Raw genomic sequence first — 17630 nt, forward strand, 5'->3', positions numbered from 1 at the left:
CCTGCAGCATTAACCATTGAAGCTCGAATCATTAATTTTCTTGTGCTTAATCCTCAGGTCATTCCCGATCGAACGGGCCCATCGCGTCAGGTTCTATTGGGTAGGCGACTACCCATGTCCACCGACCGGCTTGTTTGTTTGTTTGTGTGTCCGGGCAATATCTTAGCCATCCTTTGAGCTGGAAAGTCTGGGACAAAAGTGAAGATGTGCTTTGGCAAAAACGGTATTTTTTATTTTTTTGATTAATCAATTAATTATTATCGATTTATTAATTACTTATATATTTTCTTTCTCATCCGGGCAATATCTCAGGCACCTTTTAAGCAAGGAAGATGATATTTGGACACGACAGTGAACAAATGATTTTTTCTATAAAGGGTATTTTTGATCTATTGATTAATCAATTAATTATTCATTTTTCGATGAATTACTTGATTTTCAAAAAGTTACAGGTTCCGATGAAACAGTGGTGGTTTTGGTATGCTATTAGCCAATTGATCAAATAAATGAATTACATTACAATTATTATGTATTTATTTTAATGATACAATTAATCAACTAATCGATTAATTATTGTGCACCGCTCCCTCCCAATTCCATCTCCACGTGCTGCACGGCGAGTAAGTATCACTTGTACATATTCACCTCATAAGTCCACCACTTCCTCCCAATTCTGTCTCCATATCTTGCACGGCGGCATTGCCAGGCGCGGCGGCATTGCCAGGAGCCCCGGCATTGTTATGTGCTGGAAAATTTGTTATATATTTATTTAGCATGGAGGCGGTGTACTTTGAATGTACCTCTACTTGTCTTCTGTCTTGTTTGTCAATTCGGAAATAATACTGGAAAGAAAAGCATAGTATGTGTGAGAGGGACTTTGTGGAGCCGAACTTGTACCTTTTACCAACAACATTTTTCTTAGCATGAAAGGCTTTTGCACATGATTAAACTCATGCCTTTCTTGTAGATCAGAGAATAATATATTTGTGTTTAAATTTGGTCCAACATCTGTCGGCTTGGTCAGGAGAAATTGTGTTTCAGCCAGTTGATAACGGTTCAACAGTTCACTCCATAGCCTTTCTCGAAATTCACAAAACTCTGACAGTTCGTTCGTTCGTTTACAATCGTTGTTTCTGAATTGGTTCAAATTCATGTTGAACCTTGTCCACCAACTCACTGATAGAGTTTAACCTGTGATTGCAGGAAGGAAAATGTTAGCTAAAATATGTACACCTAAAATAATTAATACTTCACGTTTAAAAGTAATAGGTACGTACCTTTCATGGTTGTCCATGCTTCCAAAGTAGCAGTTGCTTTCGGTAGCAAACAAAACCTATATGACAAAACAAAATCTGAGTGTCTGCTTTAAAAAAAAAACGTGATGACAAGAGCGTGTCGTTATATAAGCCCGTGCAGTGTTTGGAAAGAAATCAAACAATTAAAAAGAAACGGGTGGGAGAGAAAAGGATCATCAGTTCGGGAAAAGGAAAAAGAGTGGTTGGGATGTGGAATATGTGGTTCAGAAGGGTCTCAGACCAGAACGTTGAGAGACGTTTATAATTTTATCTCTGTTCAACAAAGATATCAAAGGCAAGTAACAAATCCCAACATACTATTGGTTGACATTCTCGATGATGATGAAAGCCATAAGAGAATAAAACGCTTTGATAAACTACAAAACAACAAAATATTTTTTCGCTCTCTTTTTGAGTTAAATGACCAGAGAGACCATTCATCTTTATAATTAATGAATTAATTCATGGAAAGGTGGAAAGATATGTGAAGATAATAAGATATCAATATGGGGAGAAATAGGGTGTGGATGTAAAGATGGTAAGATATGCTAAGATGGGGAGAAATAGGGGTGATATTTTTGGGAGGATGGTTAAAGTCTTTTTCTTTTCCCCCATTCATTTCGATGTAAAATTGGGAGTGGGGAGAAGGGGAGGGTGGTCATAAACGTTTTCCCCTTTCCCACATTCACTTGCATATAAAATTGGGAGTGGGGGGGTATGTCCTACAACTCTCATTTTCCGACTACTGCTGCCACTGTTCTAGTCTTACGCATGGCAACTTGGCTGCCAGGGACTTATCATGTCATGGAAGCACGGCTGTGCCGCTGATGCTGTGCCCCTCTACCAGTACACTGGTACTCATTTTGCCAACCTCAGAAGGATGACAGGCTGAGTCAACCCCACCTGGTGTTAATTCAGTAGCCAACAGGGCTCAAGCTCAGGACCCTAAGATCCTCAGCCAGCGATGCTTACCACTAAGCCCACGTCAGACTTAACTGCTGCCACTAAATCAATAGCATGTCATATGTGTTCTCTAACAGTATTACCCCAATCATCTTGTCAATCTGTGGCATGATTCAAGATGGTCTCTTGGAATTATATGGTTTCTCGGTAATTTACAACTATCCTGCGTTTGATCGGCATTATATTGTGCATAATTATGGCTTCTGAACAGAATATACAGTCACGTTTAATATCAAATGTAGAAACACCTGATCGCAATTGTGGTCCTTCTTCCTCTTGTATCAGACCAACAGACAATTTCCTTTTTTCAGCTGTTATTGTGTTTTCACGCGTATAATTCTTGCGAGTCTGGAGAAACATGAAGTCTAAGTGGTGACATTCTCTCCAGCGTCTGTTGAAGCTAATCATCTTGCTTGTTGCTTGGCAACACAAGTGTCCTTCGGCCCTTGTCTTCAACTGTTGCAACATCAGTCGAACGCATCTTCTTGATGCATATTCTACAAGGCACATCCGTTATCTGAAATGGAAAACAATTTATATTGGGCAAAAAGTGGTAAACCACACAAACACACATATATTTCAATTATTGCCGTTATGGGCTTCTCACATGTCAACGTATTGTTGCGGTTCTGCGAAGCCGGCACTCCCCCAAGGCAATGGCACCCGACATATTGGGGTCCCAAGAGAGTTATTTCATTAGTATTCGTTGTTAGCCGTTCCATTATGTTGAGTGGGTATATGGGACAAGAAGCGTTGCGTAGGACTTTTAGTTAGGCCTTTAATTCCATTTGCTATTCTTTCATCTATTTTATTTTACTTTATTTCACACACAACCTCTCCTTCATGTAAGCATGCATGCCACAGACCGAACGGTGCCGTTACACGAGGGCCGCATGAACTTCGTGCCATTCCGCAACGGACGTTTCACCTCGGACCCTCACCGTACTCACCACAACCTTCCTACAAATCACCACAACGCCTCCTAAAAATCACCACAGTAACCTACGTTCGACCTCCTTGCCACAACCGCTACAACCACTTCAGCCTCCTCACCACAATTGCTTCAACCACTCCCAATGCTTCAACGTCCTTACCACAAATGCCATAGTGCTTCACCCACCTCACCACAACCATGACGAGGCACTGCAACCACAATCGGTACCCCGCACGCTTGTTGTCGTCCTTTGGGATGCTGGGGAATAGAGGACATTACAGAGCCGACGAGTCAGAACATATTGGCATGTAGCTCAAAGCACAGGTATGCACTGGGGTCCATTCAACATCGTCTGTGTATTCCTGGTGTTCCGCTAAAGAACGACCCTCAATTGGAGGCCAGCACACATTCATGGCTGGAGAGCTCTCCGAGAAACTTGCGGCCCATGTTAATCCCAGAGCTCCATTGCATGGCCAAATTTGGGAGTAAATGAGGCCATTTTCAGCTATGGAGTATAGTGGGGAGGGGCTACTTCTTGGAGAGGCACCTATGTCCCAATAGGAGTGCTCAGATATGCCTACAGGGCATTTTGATCCGTATTTTGGCTCCTCCTTCACCCAGGCTCTACAAATTAGCTGTTAGGTGTACAAATTAGGAGCAGAGACAGTCAGTCACCGAGTCATTGCCGAGCAATTGCCGGGTCATCGCCGAGTCATCGCCAAGTCATCGCTGCTCTGCTTCAGCTGCGTTCCGCAGTCAATATTCATTGGCATTTACATTTACAGACTTTCTTACATGCCACATTAAGCTATTACCTCACAAGTTCTGCCTCTCCCATCTTGTCTCATCTGCTGTGGACAAACAAACACTAAAAGAGCAATTACAGACATGCACTCCTTCACACTTCCTCTTCTGCATCACACTTGCATCTCATTCACACGTCATTTGCACCTCCCACCTACGCACCATAGACACCCCCGGTTTTCTTCCCTCCTAAGCGACTGGGAAGCTTGGGCCAATCAGTCGCACCAGGTATTGAAAGAGATGGCAAACACCTCAACTGCCTCTCATCTTTCTTGCTCTCTAATTTCCTTGGGGGTGTGTCTGATGGTGCCTGTATTGGTTGCCTAAGATAAGAATGTGTAAGTTCTTTATATCGGTTTAACTCTGCCCTGCCCGGTCTTCTCTTTGTAAATAATTGCATTTCTTTTGGCGCACCTCATCAATCCTTGCTTTCCCCTGCTGTGCACATTGCTGAATAAAAGCTTTTATTACTCTGCACATGACCTTTCCTCGCCCTAGCTTTATAAATAAATTGCCCTCAAAATATATATATATATATATATATATATATATATATATATATATATATATATATATATATATATATATATATATACCCAGCTCGTTCTGTCTTTTACCCCATTGATCCACTGTAGTCCATACGTTAGTGTATCGAGGAAGTTCTACCCCATTAATTGGCTCTTATTAGCCGGTGCGTACTTGGCAGCTCCGCTTTGCTGCACCTGATATGGTAAGTTCCACACGGGTATGCATCAAGGTGACGTGACCCCCCTTAGTAAGGCTGTCCACAAGTAAAGTATCACGCGAAGTAGTGTAACCTTGCCAGGATTGACAGTGCCAATCGCCGTTCGTGGTTGCTTAGCAAACCTGCTGGTGTGCAGAGTTATCTGTACCCGGCGGCCTCAGGACTGGGTGTTCAGGAGGGACCCGAGTGCTTCCCCTCATTGCGAGCCTCGAACCCCAGATCCAGAACAGTATTAATGCACAAAAATCCCAAGTTTGACCTTGTAAATTTATCAAATAAATTATTTAATAATTCAGTGACATACACTGCACAAAATTCAGAACGATATACTAAAATTGTACCCAACAAGAAACAGAGGAGAATGGTCTCACCTCACGACTGCCAGGCTGCACCAAATTCCTCAAACCAGTCGTGATTGCTATGACAATTATAATTTTTCAGAAAATGGCCCCAATCTTGCCCGCCGCCATCTTGGATTTGGAGATTTTGTTTTTCAATGTCGTGTAGATGTGATCATTTCATTCCTTGTGGCTTAAAACAACTTTTTGGCAGTTCTATCATATCTGGTTATAAAGATATATCATAAAATAGAGAATGCAATTGACCATCTTGGACGCCATCTTGAATTCCTGAGTTGGCACAAAGTTTTTCCAGGACTTTTGATATGTTTCTTATCATACTTTTATCGATCTTTCCTGAAAATTTTAGATTGCTACCATTTTTTTCCAGGTTTGGGGTCTATTTAAGCTACTTGTGGGCCTGTTGGTCGACTGCACAAAATTTTCATTGGTCTTCATGGCCTTGTAGCATACCTGCCTGCTGTACTGCTGGAGCAATAGCTTGCCTTTTATGAAGCCCAGATGTGCTTGGGCCATGGCAGAGATTATACGTTTGTTATTATTATTGCCAAATGATACTACTATTATTATTTTTATTAATATTATTAGTGTTAATTAATATATGCTTTGTTTCAATGTTATCTTTTTTTTGGTATTTATTTTGTAATTAGAATGCTATGCAGTGGAAGGACCTATTAAGCCGCTCTATACGCCTTAAAATGGCGTGCGTTTAAAACATGGGAATTCTTCTGGATTATTTGTATTGTGCCGAAACAATTCAGGAGATCATGACTCTCACTTTGGTGTATGACACTTCACATCAGAAAGCTACGGTAGAACTCCACAATAAACATGACTGACACACACAAACACACACACACACACACACAAACACACACACACACACACACACACACACACACACACACACACACACACACACACACACACACACACACACACACACACACACACACACACACACACACACACACACACACACACCTCATCCATTTATAGTAGATTACTCTTGGCTTACTTATATAATTTATTTATGATTCAACTTTCTCTTTCACCCCCACTGACCACTCCCCTCTACCTGTAGCTCTTTTTCCAAATTGTTATCTGTTTGTGCCTTGTTTGCCTGTACCCCTCTAACATGTTTGAGTATGTCATCTAGCTCCCCTTTCTTGTCCACCTCTTCTTTCTTGTCCACCTTGACTTGAAATTTGAACAGGATTTGCATATTGTGTCACTAAATTGGGAAACCAACTACTTTTGAGGTCAAAGGACAACTCAAGGTCAAACTTCTAATATCATTTTTCAACTGAAAAATCATCAATTTACATCCTATTATCTTGAGAGTTTGAACAGGATTTTCAAAGTCAATCACTGAATTGGGAAAGCAACTATTTGAGGTCAAAAGGTCAACTCAAGGTCGAACTTCTAAAACATCAAATTTCATCTGAAAAATCATCAATTTTCATCTGATTAACCTGAGAATTAAGCAGCAATTGCATAGTGCATCACTGAATTTGGAAACCAATTCCTTTTTGAGGTCAAAAGGTCAAAGGTCAACTCAGGGTCAAACTTCTAAAATCATCATTTTCAATCTGAAAAATGATCCATTTTCACTGACTGACCTGACCTTTGATTAAGATTGCCAATTTTAATCTTAACGAAAGGGACAATTTCATATGGAAATGGACATAGCAACCTCTGGAGAGAGGGGTGGATTTTGCAGCTCTGCATGACATCATTTTCTTGTTTGTCCGTCTGTTTGTGTGCAGGATATCTCAAAAAATTTGAGGACGGATTCGGATGGAATTTGATGGACAGGTTTTGTGTGTGACAAGGATGAACCCATTAGATTTTGGTGAAGATCTGGATCGGGCTACTAGAATATTTTAAGTGATTCTTCACCATTGAGAGATCGGGCCAAAAATGATATATAGCATGATATTTACCTCTGCCACCAAATGGGGTGGAAGTTGTTTTCACCCCTCTCTGTTGTGTCGACAAAATAGGTGACCCTTATTATCAGTAATTCTGTGTTTGTTTGTTTGGATGTTTGTTCGTTTGTCATCAGCATAATTGGTAGTAAATGTGGGCGGATTTGTACCAAACTCAGGTGGTTAGGTACATCTTATGACCTGGTGCTTTGAAAATTGTGATGGTTGCTAGGGATGCTTTGGTTCCCTAGCAACAACCGAAAAACCTTCAAAATCGGTACTGTTCACGCGAAATCAATTCCGAAAGCCATTATCCCACGCAGGGTTATGAAATTTGGCATGAATGATCTACAGGTGATGCTCTATCAAATATATTTCCGGTTTTTGTGATATATGGAATACTTTACCTGCAGCGCCAACAAAATTGGCGAAAATTGAAGGCCCCTAGCGACCAGGTGAGTGCATCGGTACGAATGAAATTTTGCAGGTTCATGGTACTCAATAAGTACTACAACTTTGCCTCAGGACATATTGACCGATTTCGCTTAGGTCCGGGCCAAAGGTCAATTAGTGCAAAAATTGATAATATGCGAGAGCTGGAGGTGCCTTCGCGCCAAATGCTACTCCTCCTAGGGTTATGGTCGGATGGTCATGAAAATTCACACTAATCGTCTGGAATACATTGTGCACAAACAATCAAGCTGGATTTTCGATTTAGATCTTTGTTCACCCACAGCACCCCCTCGAACTTTGGGGATTTCCGATTTCAAACCGCATTTTCGGTACTTTTCATTCAAATGGATACCGAGTAGTTATCAGTAGATGGAACTGGATGAGATTTGATATGCATAATCTTAAGGTGATTCCATATCCACTAAATGACATCCATTTTGCTCTATATCTTATAGTTTCCATGCGCGGCGACCCATCGCCGCCTACCGGCTTATCTGTTTGTTTGTCTGTGTGCATGATATCTCAAAAAGTTGTGGATGGATTCGGACGAAATTTGGTGGACACATTTGGTGGGTGACAAAGAAGAGTTGATTCAATATTGGTGAAGATCCAAATCCGGATTCCATAATTTTTTTCAGTTATTCTTCACCATTGAAAGGGCTAAACTAATATATAGCATGGTATATCAAAAAGTTGATGACGGATTCAGATGAAACTTGGTAGACAGGTTGGGTGTGTGGCAAAGAAGAATTGATTCCATTTTGGTAAAGATCCGAATCCAGATTTGGATACGAGAATTGTTTAATTTTAAAAGTGATTCTTCACTATTGAGAAATAGGGCCAAAAACGATATAGTCCTGTATAGCATGATATTTCAAAAATGTATTAGGCCTGATATGTTGTCGTGAATCAGGCATTGCTTGGCAGAGGGATGCGCTCTACAGAGTGCCCTTCTCGTTTATACAGTATTCACTTTTTACTTTGCAAAGCACACTAAACATTTGTAACTCTGCCATGAACGTGCAAACTGAAATGAAAATGAGATTTGCCAACCTGTATGAATTATGGAGATGAAAATGGAGATAAAAGAAAGGGTGGAGCAGGCTGAAGATCCTAAACTACAGATAAGAAATTAATCTTGCTTTGTGTCTTCTTCTCATGCAGTCTTCAAGGTAATATTTGCTCTTGGATTATTTCAATAATTTCAAGGCATTCCCTGCTTTAAAGGCTCATATTTAAAGAGCCAGAGCAGCCATATTCGCACTGGCATTCTCCCTGTATTGAAGCAAGGCGAATGTCATGGTCAATTTTGAAATATGACAGCCATTCCCAACTCGCTTTCAATCGTTAATTTCAGCCGAACATTAAAATGTTCGAAGACTTGTAAATTTGAAAAAGCTTTATCTTTCAGAATGAGTCCATATATGAGGGAAAGTTTTCTTTCCTCAAATGCTGTTACCATAGCAATTAAACCCTCTTTCATTGGCTCTTATCTGATCAGCTTCTCATGTTTCCAATGCTCATTCATGAAGCCTTCAACAAGTCCACATTCTCTCATTCACAAACACTTGTAGGTCACACACAATATCGTGAGGCACTCATGTCGTAGATTTGCCAGCTTTTGTTTGAGCCACAGCTGCAAGCTTCTCCTCTTCGGACAAGCTTCTTATTATCTTGTGAACTAATTTTCAAAGCACAAAGACAGCACGCAGCCAACAGACAGGATGCCATGAAACAAACATATTCAGACCAAAGATAAATATCTTGAGGTATAGTGTTTTTGAAGCAAAGAAAAATATAGATACAGGTAGTTATTTAGTTTGGAGTTAAAGGTGAATGAATACAGAAAGGTCTGATAAGAATACATACTGATTGACCATTGTGGCATCATTGCTTTTTGTTATTTTCCTCGATTTTCCACATTTATCATATTCAATTCAATTTAATGAGAGGAGCCTGTAATACGGCCACTTGGTTTATCAAATTTATCTCATCAATAATGTCTCAACAAGAGTTTCCAACTGTATTAACATTAATTTGTAATCACCTCTGCCACCAAAAGTTGATTTTGTTGCTTCTCTATGTATGAGGCAAACCTGAAAATAAATAAAATAAAAGTAATCTCTGAAAAAACAAAAACCTGGAAATCAATTTGGTTCTTATAAGTCGATAGTGCTACTGTTTAATGAGTTATAGCACTTAGTTTGGTCATGATCATAACTTGGAAGTCAATCGGACTTGAAATGGCATTTTTATCGCAATTTGAAAGTTTTGATCTGACCCCCTGACATTCGATTCCCGACCGCTAAGAAGGGTGTTGGTGTGACACCCCAATGAGACATATGGTTGGATGCAGTATTGGAAGATGCACATTTTGAATTTGGTTTGAAGTCAATACGACCATTTTAGAGGACGTTATTGTGAAAATAAGAATTTCGGTTTTTCGGTGATCTTGACCTTTGACCTAGATTCACCAAAAACGACAAGTGTCTCAGTTGGACCATGGCCGACATCTGTACCCAGTGTGGTCATGATCGCTGAAACGGTGTGGCTGCTACAGGGTAAACAAACACACAAACAGACAGACAGACAGACAGACACACAGAATGACACACAACCGACCAACATAATTGCCGAAATCCGAAGGATTCTGGCAATTAACAAGAAGATGTCGTGCAGAGCACGATACTTGCATAATCCACAAAACAAATTTGACCTCAAAAATAATTGGTGGTTGAATTCAATGACTAAATATGCAACTCCTCTTCAAATTTCAAGTCAATCGGATGAAAATTGACAATTTGAGAAATCCGGCCTATGTTAACCTTTTGGCCTATGTTGACCTCAAAATAATTGGAGGTTGAATTCAGTGATCTGATATGCAAAGCTTCTTCAAATTTCAAGTCAATGATATGAAAATTGAGGATTTTAGAAATACCTCCTTAGTTTTTCACCTTGGGCTTATGTTTACCTTTTGGTCAATATTGACCTGAAAAATAATTGGCTGGTTGAATTTAATGACCTTAAATATATAACCTCTTGAAATTTCAAGTCAATCGGATGAAAATTGAGGATTTTAGAAACACCACCTTAGTTGTTGACCTTGGGCCTATGTTGACCTTTTGGTCGATGTTAACATCAAAAATAATTGGCTAGTTGAATTCATGACCTGAAATATGAATCCTCTTCAAATTTCAAGTCAATCGGATGAAAATGGAGGATTTTAGAAATACCACCTTAGTTGTTGACTGTTGGCCTATGTTGACCTGTTGGTCTATGTCAACCTGAAAAATAATTGGCTAATTGAATTCATGACCTGATCTGCAAATCCTCTTCAAATTTCAAGTCAATCAGATTAAAATTGAGGATTTTAGAAATCTCACATAAGTTATTGATCTTTAGCCTATGTTGACCTTTTGGTCTATTTTGACCAAAAAAATTGCCCAGTTTAATTCAGTGACCTGATATATAAATCCTCTTCAAATTTCAAGTCAATCAGATGAAAATTGACAATTTTATAAATTTGGCCTGTGTTGACCTTTTGGACAATGTGGACCACAAAAATATTTGGTTGTTGGATTCAGTGACCTGAAATGAAAATCCTCTTCAAATTTCATGTCAATCGGATGAAAATTGAGGATTTTAGAAATTTCACCTAAGTTGACCTTTGGCCTATGTTGACCTTAAAAATAGTTGTTAGTTGAATTCAGTGACCTGAAATATAAATCGTCTTCAAATTTAATGTCAATCGGATGAAAATTTAGGATTTTAGAAAGACCACCTTAGTTGTTGACCTTTTGGTCTATTTTGACCGAAAAATAAAATTGACTAGTTTAATCCAGTGACCTGATGTATAAATCCTCTTCAAATTTCAAGTCAATCAGATGAAAATTGACAATTCTTTAAATTCGGCCTGTGTTGACCTTTTGGCCAATGTGGACCACAAAAATATTTGGTTGTTGAATTCAGTGACCTGAAATGAAAATCCTCTTCAAATTTCATGTCAATCAGATGAAAATTGAGGATTTTAGAAATCTCACCCAAGTTGTTGACCTTTGGCCTATGTTGACCTCAAAATTAGTTGTTGGTTGAATTCAGTGACCTGAAATATAAAGTCTTCAAATTTCATGTCAATCGGATGAAAATTGAGGATTTTAGACAGACCACCTTAGTTGTTGACCTTGGGCCTATGTTGACCTATTGGTCGATGTTAACATCAAAAATAATTGGCAAGTTGAATTCATGACATGAAATATGAATCCTCTTCAAATTTCAAGTCAATCGGATGAAAATGGAGGATTTTATAAATACCACCTTAGTTGTTGACCGTTGGCCTATGTTGACCTTTTGGTCTATGTCAACCTCAAAATAATTGGCTAGTTGAATTCATGACTTGAAATATAAATCCTCTTCAAATTTCAAACCAATCAGATGAAAATTGAGGATTTTAGTAATTTGACAAATTTGTTGACATTTGGCCTATGTTGACCTTTTGTCCTTTTGACCTCAAAAAACAATACGTTTCTTGCTTATGCCAAACTCTATGTGGTGAAGTTTCGTGAAGATCGGTTTAATATTGTGACCTGTTGGCGACAAACAAACAGTCAGACAGACAAACAGAACAAGAAAGGCACTCGGTACAGCGCATTCCTCCGCCCTGTAATGCCTGATCGACGAGAACATATCTGGCCCAATACTTTTTTGAAATATCATGGTATATATCGCTTTTGAACCCTTCTTCCAATGGTGAAGAATCACTTTAAAATTTTCAGTAGTCGGATCTGGATCAGGATCTTCACCAAAATCGACTCATTTTTAGCCGTGTCGCGTTGCGAACGCTGGCTCGAAGAGAGCTCCGTGTTGTTCTTCTTCTTTTCCTTCTGGTGAAGACAAAACCTGACGCGGCTCTTGGACGCATTTGTCCTTGTTTCCTTGTCACACACCCACATGTCCACCAAGTTTCATCCGAATCCGTCCACAACTTTTTGAGATATCGTGCTATATATCGTTTTTGACCCCACCTCTCAATGGTGAAGAATCACTTAAAAATTCTAGTAGTCGGATCCGGATTCGGATCTTCACCAAAAATCTAATCCATTCCTCCTTGTCACACACTGAACCTGTCCAAAAGATTTCATCTGGATCCGTCCACAACCTTTTGAGATATCCTGGACACAGACAAACAGAAAGAAAGGGGTGAAAACGTAACCTCCTTCACCTTCGGTGGCAGAGGTAATAAATAAACAAGCCGGGAGGCGGCGATGGGTCGCCGAGCATGGAAACTATAAGATATAGAGCAAAATGGATGTCATATGGCGGATAGGGATTCACTTTAAGATTACGCATATCAAATCTCATCCAGTTCCATCTACTGATAACTACTCGGCATCCATTTGAATGAAAAGTACCGAAAATGCGGTTTGAAATTGGAAATCCCCAAAGTTCGAGGGGGTGCTGTGGGTGAACAAAGATCTAAATCGAAAATCCGGCTCGATCGTTTGTGCACAATGTATTCCAGACGATTAGTGTGAATTTTCATGACCATCCGCCCATAACCCTAGGAGGAGCAGCATTTGGCACGAAGGCACCTCCAGCTCTCGCATATTATATCGATTTTTGCACTAATTGACCTTTGACCTCTGACCTAAGCGAAATCGGTCAATATGTCCTAAGGCAAAGTTGTAGTACTCATTGAGTACCATGAACCTGCAAAGTTTCATCCGTATCGATGCACTCACCTGGTCGCTCGGGGGCCTTCAATTTTCGCCAATTTTCGCTGTGGGTAAAGTATTCCATATATCACAAAAAACGGAATATATTTGATAGAGCATCACCTGTAGATCATTCGTACCAAATTTCATAACCCTACATGGGATAATGGCTTTCGGAATTGATTTCGCATGAACAGCACCGATTTTGAAGGTTTTTCAGTTGTTGCTAGGGAACCAAAGTGTCCCTAGCAACCATCACAATTTCCAAAGTACTAGGTCATAAGATGTACCTACCACCCGAGTTTGGTCAAAATCCACCCACGTTTCCTACCAATTATGCTGATGACAAACGAACAAACATCCAAACAAACAGACAGAATTACTGACAATAAGGGTCACCTATTTCGGCGACCCAACAATAGTAATGCTAAAATAATTCATTTCTAAATCAATTGGCTAATTGCATACCTAAACCAATACTGTTTCATCCAAATCTGTAACTTTTTGAAAATTATGCGATTAATCGAAAAATCAAATAATTGACTGCTTCATCAATAAATTAAAAAAATACCCTTTATAGCAAAATCACTTGTTTACTGTCATGTCCAAATATCAGCTTCCAAGTTCAAAAGGTGTCTGAGATATTGCTCAGTTGAGAAATAAAATAAAGAACTAATCAATCAATTGATAATAATTAATTGATTGATTGATTGATGAATCAAAAAAAATTTTTTAATGCTTTTCCCAAAGCACATCTTCATTTTTTGTCCCCAAATTTCATCTTCCGACCTCAAATTGATGGCTTCGATATCACCCATAAAAAAAATCAAACAAGAAAACAAGTAAACAAACAAACCGAGTAAAAATTGAGTACTCCCTTCCTTCTGCACCAGGCGATAACGTCATGCAGAGCCTGGATATGGAATTGGGAAGGAGAGGTTCACAATTAGACATCTTCATTCAAACGTGAGGCCTTCCTATAGGTATAGGGTCATTCCATGTCAAATCATCAAAGAATCTGCCGTCATCTCTCAGATTTTTGTAAAACTTTGGGAACCAATTGGGACCCATGAAAAACGGCAAGAACTCAAATATTTTTGCTAACAGCCTCTTAATTCGTGAGATACAGACTAACGAACTTTGGACTAATTAGCACGACGTCAGGTCAGGTCAGGTATGGGAGCATGTGCCAGAACAGCGCGTCGCTGCGTCCACTTTCCGCCGGTACTCCAGGGGCCTCCGTCTGGCCATCCCCCAGGCAGATGCCAGGCCCATCCCCATCTCCTTGAGATGATGGTCAACCTGCTGCAACCATGAGGCACGTGGTCGGCCCACTGGCCTCCTCCACTCATGAGACTCCCTCGCTGAGAGAATCTGGTGAGCAGGATCAGCGTCAGGAAAACGAGCCACATGTCCATACAGCCGCAGCTGACGCTCACGGACTATGCAGGTAACAAATCTCATCCGAGTCTCTCTCAGCAACCGCTCGTTGGACACAAAATCCGACCAGCGATAGCCAAGGATTCTCCGAAGAGACCTGGTACCAAAGGAATTAAGTCTCCGTCTCAGATCCTTGGTCAAAGTCCAAGTCTCGCACCCATAGAGCAAGACTGGAAGTACCAAGGACCTGAAGACTCGGACTTTCGTCCTCCCGCACAGGTACCGGCAGCGCCACACCCCATGATCCAGTGAATCCATGACTCCCCAGGCCCGACCCAGACGTCTATTGACCTCCGGCTCACAACCTGCGGAGACATGAATATCACTGCCAAGGTAAGTGAATCTATCCACGACCTCAACATCCTCACCACAAACAGACACAGACAGGACAGCAGCATCCAAGATGTCACCGAAAGCCTGGATCTTTGTTTTGACCCAAGAAATCCGTAATCCCAACGGCTCCGACTCCTCATTCAGCACCTCGAGGGCCCCCAAGAGGATGTCTAAAGTCTCCGCAAAGATGACTGCATCATCTGCAAAATCAAGGTCCGAGATCTTGACATTGCCAAACGATGCACCGCAACTTGATCTCTCCGACATCCTCCCAAAAATCCAGTCCATACAAGTGCTGAAAAGTGTGGGGGCAAGTACACATCCCTGACGAACTCCAGTAACAACTGGAAATAAGTCAGAGGCGGTACCACCACACTTCACAGCACTCTCAGTACCAGAGTAGAGTTCAGACATCAGATCGATCAGTTTCGGTGGCACCCCACGAAGACCAAGAATCCTCCAGAGGACATCCCGATTCACTGAATCGAACGCTTTACAGAGATCAACATAGGCTGCAAGCAGCCCCTGCCGAAACTCTCGTCTGCGTTCAGTGAGGACACGAAGAGCAAGGATACGGTCAATCGTTGACCTCTTTGGTGTAAAGCCTGACTGCTCTGGACGCTGGTGCTCAAGCAGATGGTGGCGAACCCTATCAAGAATTATCCGAGCAAAGACCTTGCCCGGCACTGAGAGCAGCGTCACCCCTCGGTAGTTGTTGCAGTCTTGGCGATCACCCTTCCCTTTCCAGAGAGGGACAACAAGGCCCCTCTTCCAGTCAGTTGGGATGATGCCTGTGTTCCAGGCAGAGCACAAAACTGCATGCAACGACGCGAGTGCAGCATTTCCACCAGCCTTGAGAAGTTCAGCATGGATGCCACAGATCCCTGCAGCTTTGCCCCGTTTCAACTGGTTCACCGCAGCCCGTGTTTCCACAAGCGATGGTGGACCACAGTTGATTCGAGGGTCAGCAACAGGGATTGTAACACCCTTGACGTCCAACTCGACAGCTGGGGGATCAGCCTGGTACAACCGCTCAAAGTAACCGGCCCAGCGGGCCTTCACTTCAGACTCCTCTGTCAAGAGCCTACCACTCTCTGCTCGAACTGCAGTGCTCCGAGGGATGGGCTTGGATGAACGTAATGCGCGAATTCCCCTGTAAGCGGGACGAGAATCACCTGTCCACAGGTGATGCTCTACCCCTCACAGATTCCTCGCACATAGGCCTCCTTGTCCACCCTCAGTGCACGTACAGTTTTACGCCTCAGCTCCCTGAACAGCTCAGCTCTGCCATTCAGCCTGGCCCTGCGACTCTGGTCAATGGTATCCAGTGTCCCTTGAGAGACAAAATTCTTCTTTGCCCTGCGGTGAACTCCAAGGCATCCACCGGCAACATCAAGGACGGTGGTCTTGAAGGTGCTCCACAACTCTTCAGGACCCCCAAAGCACCCAGACCCCCAAGTGTCCACTCAGCCTGTTCGCAAACTCCTCAGCTACTCTCTCATCCCTGAGCTTGGCAACATCCAGCCTAGGCTGGGATGGTACCATTCTCCAGGATTTAAGGTGCAGCTTTAGAGTTGCTACAACAAGCCTGTGGTCAGTATTGAGGAACTGAGCACTCCGGTAGACCCTGCAGTTCTGGATCATCCTCCAACGACCGTCAATGAGGACATGGTCAATCTCCTTTGCCACACCGCCAGCGTTGGAATACCAAGTCCAGCGATGAGCTTGCGGGCGCTGAAACCATGAACCAGCCACCCTAAGTCCATGACTTCTTGCAAAGTCAAGGAACTTAGTGCTATTCTGGTTCATAGTTCCTGACCCATGGGGACCAACACACACCTCATAACCATCCCTATCAGTTCCAGTCGATGCATTGAAATCCCCCAAGACTAGAAGTGTATCTCGTCTGGGGCACTGATCAACCACAGACTCGAGTGTGGCGTAGAATGCATCCTTCACGGTAAGATCACTCGCCTCAGTCGGAGCATAAATAGAGACCAGGGAAATGACACCTAAGGAGTGACGAATCCTTAATCTCATAATACGCTCGTTGACCGGTGTTACCTCAATTATCATTGGGGTCAGCTTATTAGACACAGCTACAGCAACTCCTTGGGTATGGTAACCATCAGAGCGACCAGACCAATAGTAGGTGTAACCACCCACCATTATCTCGCCGCAATCCGGTCTCCGAACCTCAGAGAGAGCTGCAATCCCGATGTCCAAACGCTTGAGCTCAGATGATAACAGAGACAGGTGATCATCCTCTCTTAGGGATAGGACATTCCAGGCACCCACCCGAAGGGACCGCCTCAGGTTAACCCAAGGAGACCGCCGTCTGGTGGACGACACCTCAGCACCACTCCGACACACTCTCCCGCAATCTGACCCAGGGATGTTACCCCGTGGTTTCCCTCCTATCAAAGATTGGGGGTCCCGAAGGCTTTGCCCCAATCCCATCATCCGGTGAGCTGCCCTGCGAAGGGAAGCTGCACAGGAGGTACTCCCACGGAGTGGGTTTTCAGATTTTTTTGCGTTTTTGCGTTTTGCGGAATGAAGGGTTTTACGGTGGCCGGAGTGCAAATCCTGCCACCAACCTCCTAATTAGAAGTAACCCAACTGCAGGAGGACGTCCGCAGACACAGTTGGGCACTAGATATGG

At 42.1% G+C, this 17630-nt stretch overlaps 1 long non-coding RNA gene across 1 annotated transcript; it reads right to left on the bottom strand.

Annotated features, from left to right (window-relative positions):
- Positions 1–1576: 1576 nt before the first annotated feature.
- Positions 1577–14191, bottom strand: LOC147031488 (uncharacterized). Its single transcript, XR_015051862.1, has 3 exons — positions 14052–14191; positions 3379–3450; positions 1577–2775 (listed from the first exon to the last, which is right to left on the bottom strand). It is a non-coding gene; the product is annotated as an uncharacterized LOC147031488 (long non-coding RNA).
- Positions 14192–17630: the final 3439 nt, after the last annotated feature.

Source organism: Eptatretus burgeri, chromosome 2, assembly GCF_056783735.1.
Source record: "Eptatretus burgeri isolate ZD-2024b chromosome 2, Ebu_testis_v1, whole genome shotgun sequence".
Taxonomy (NCBI): Eukaryota; Metazoa; Chordata; class Myxini; order Myxiniformes; family Myxinidae; genus Eptatretus; species Eptatretus burgeri.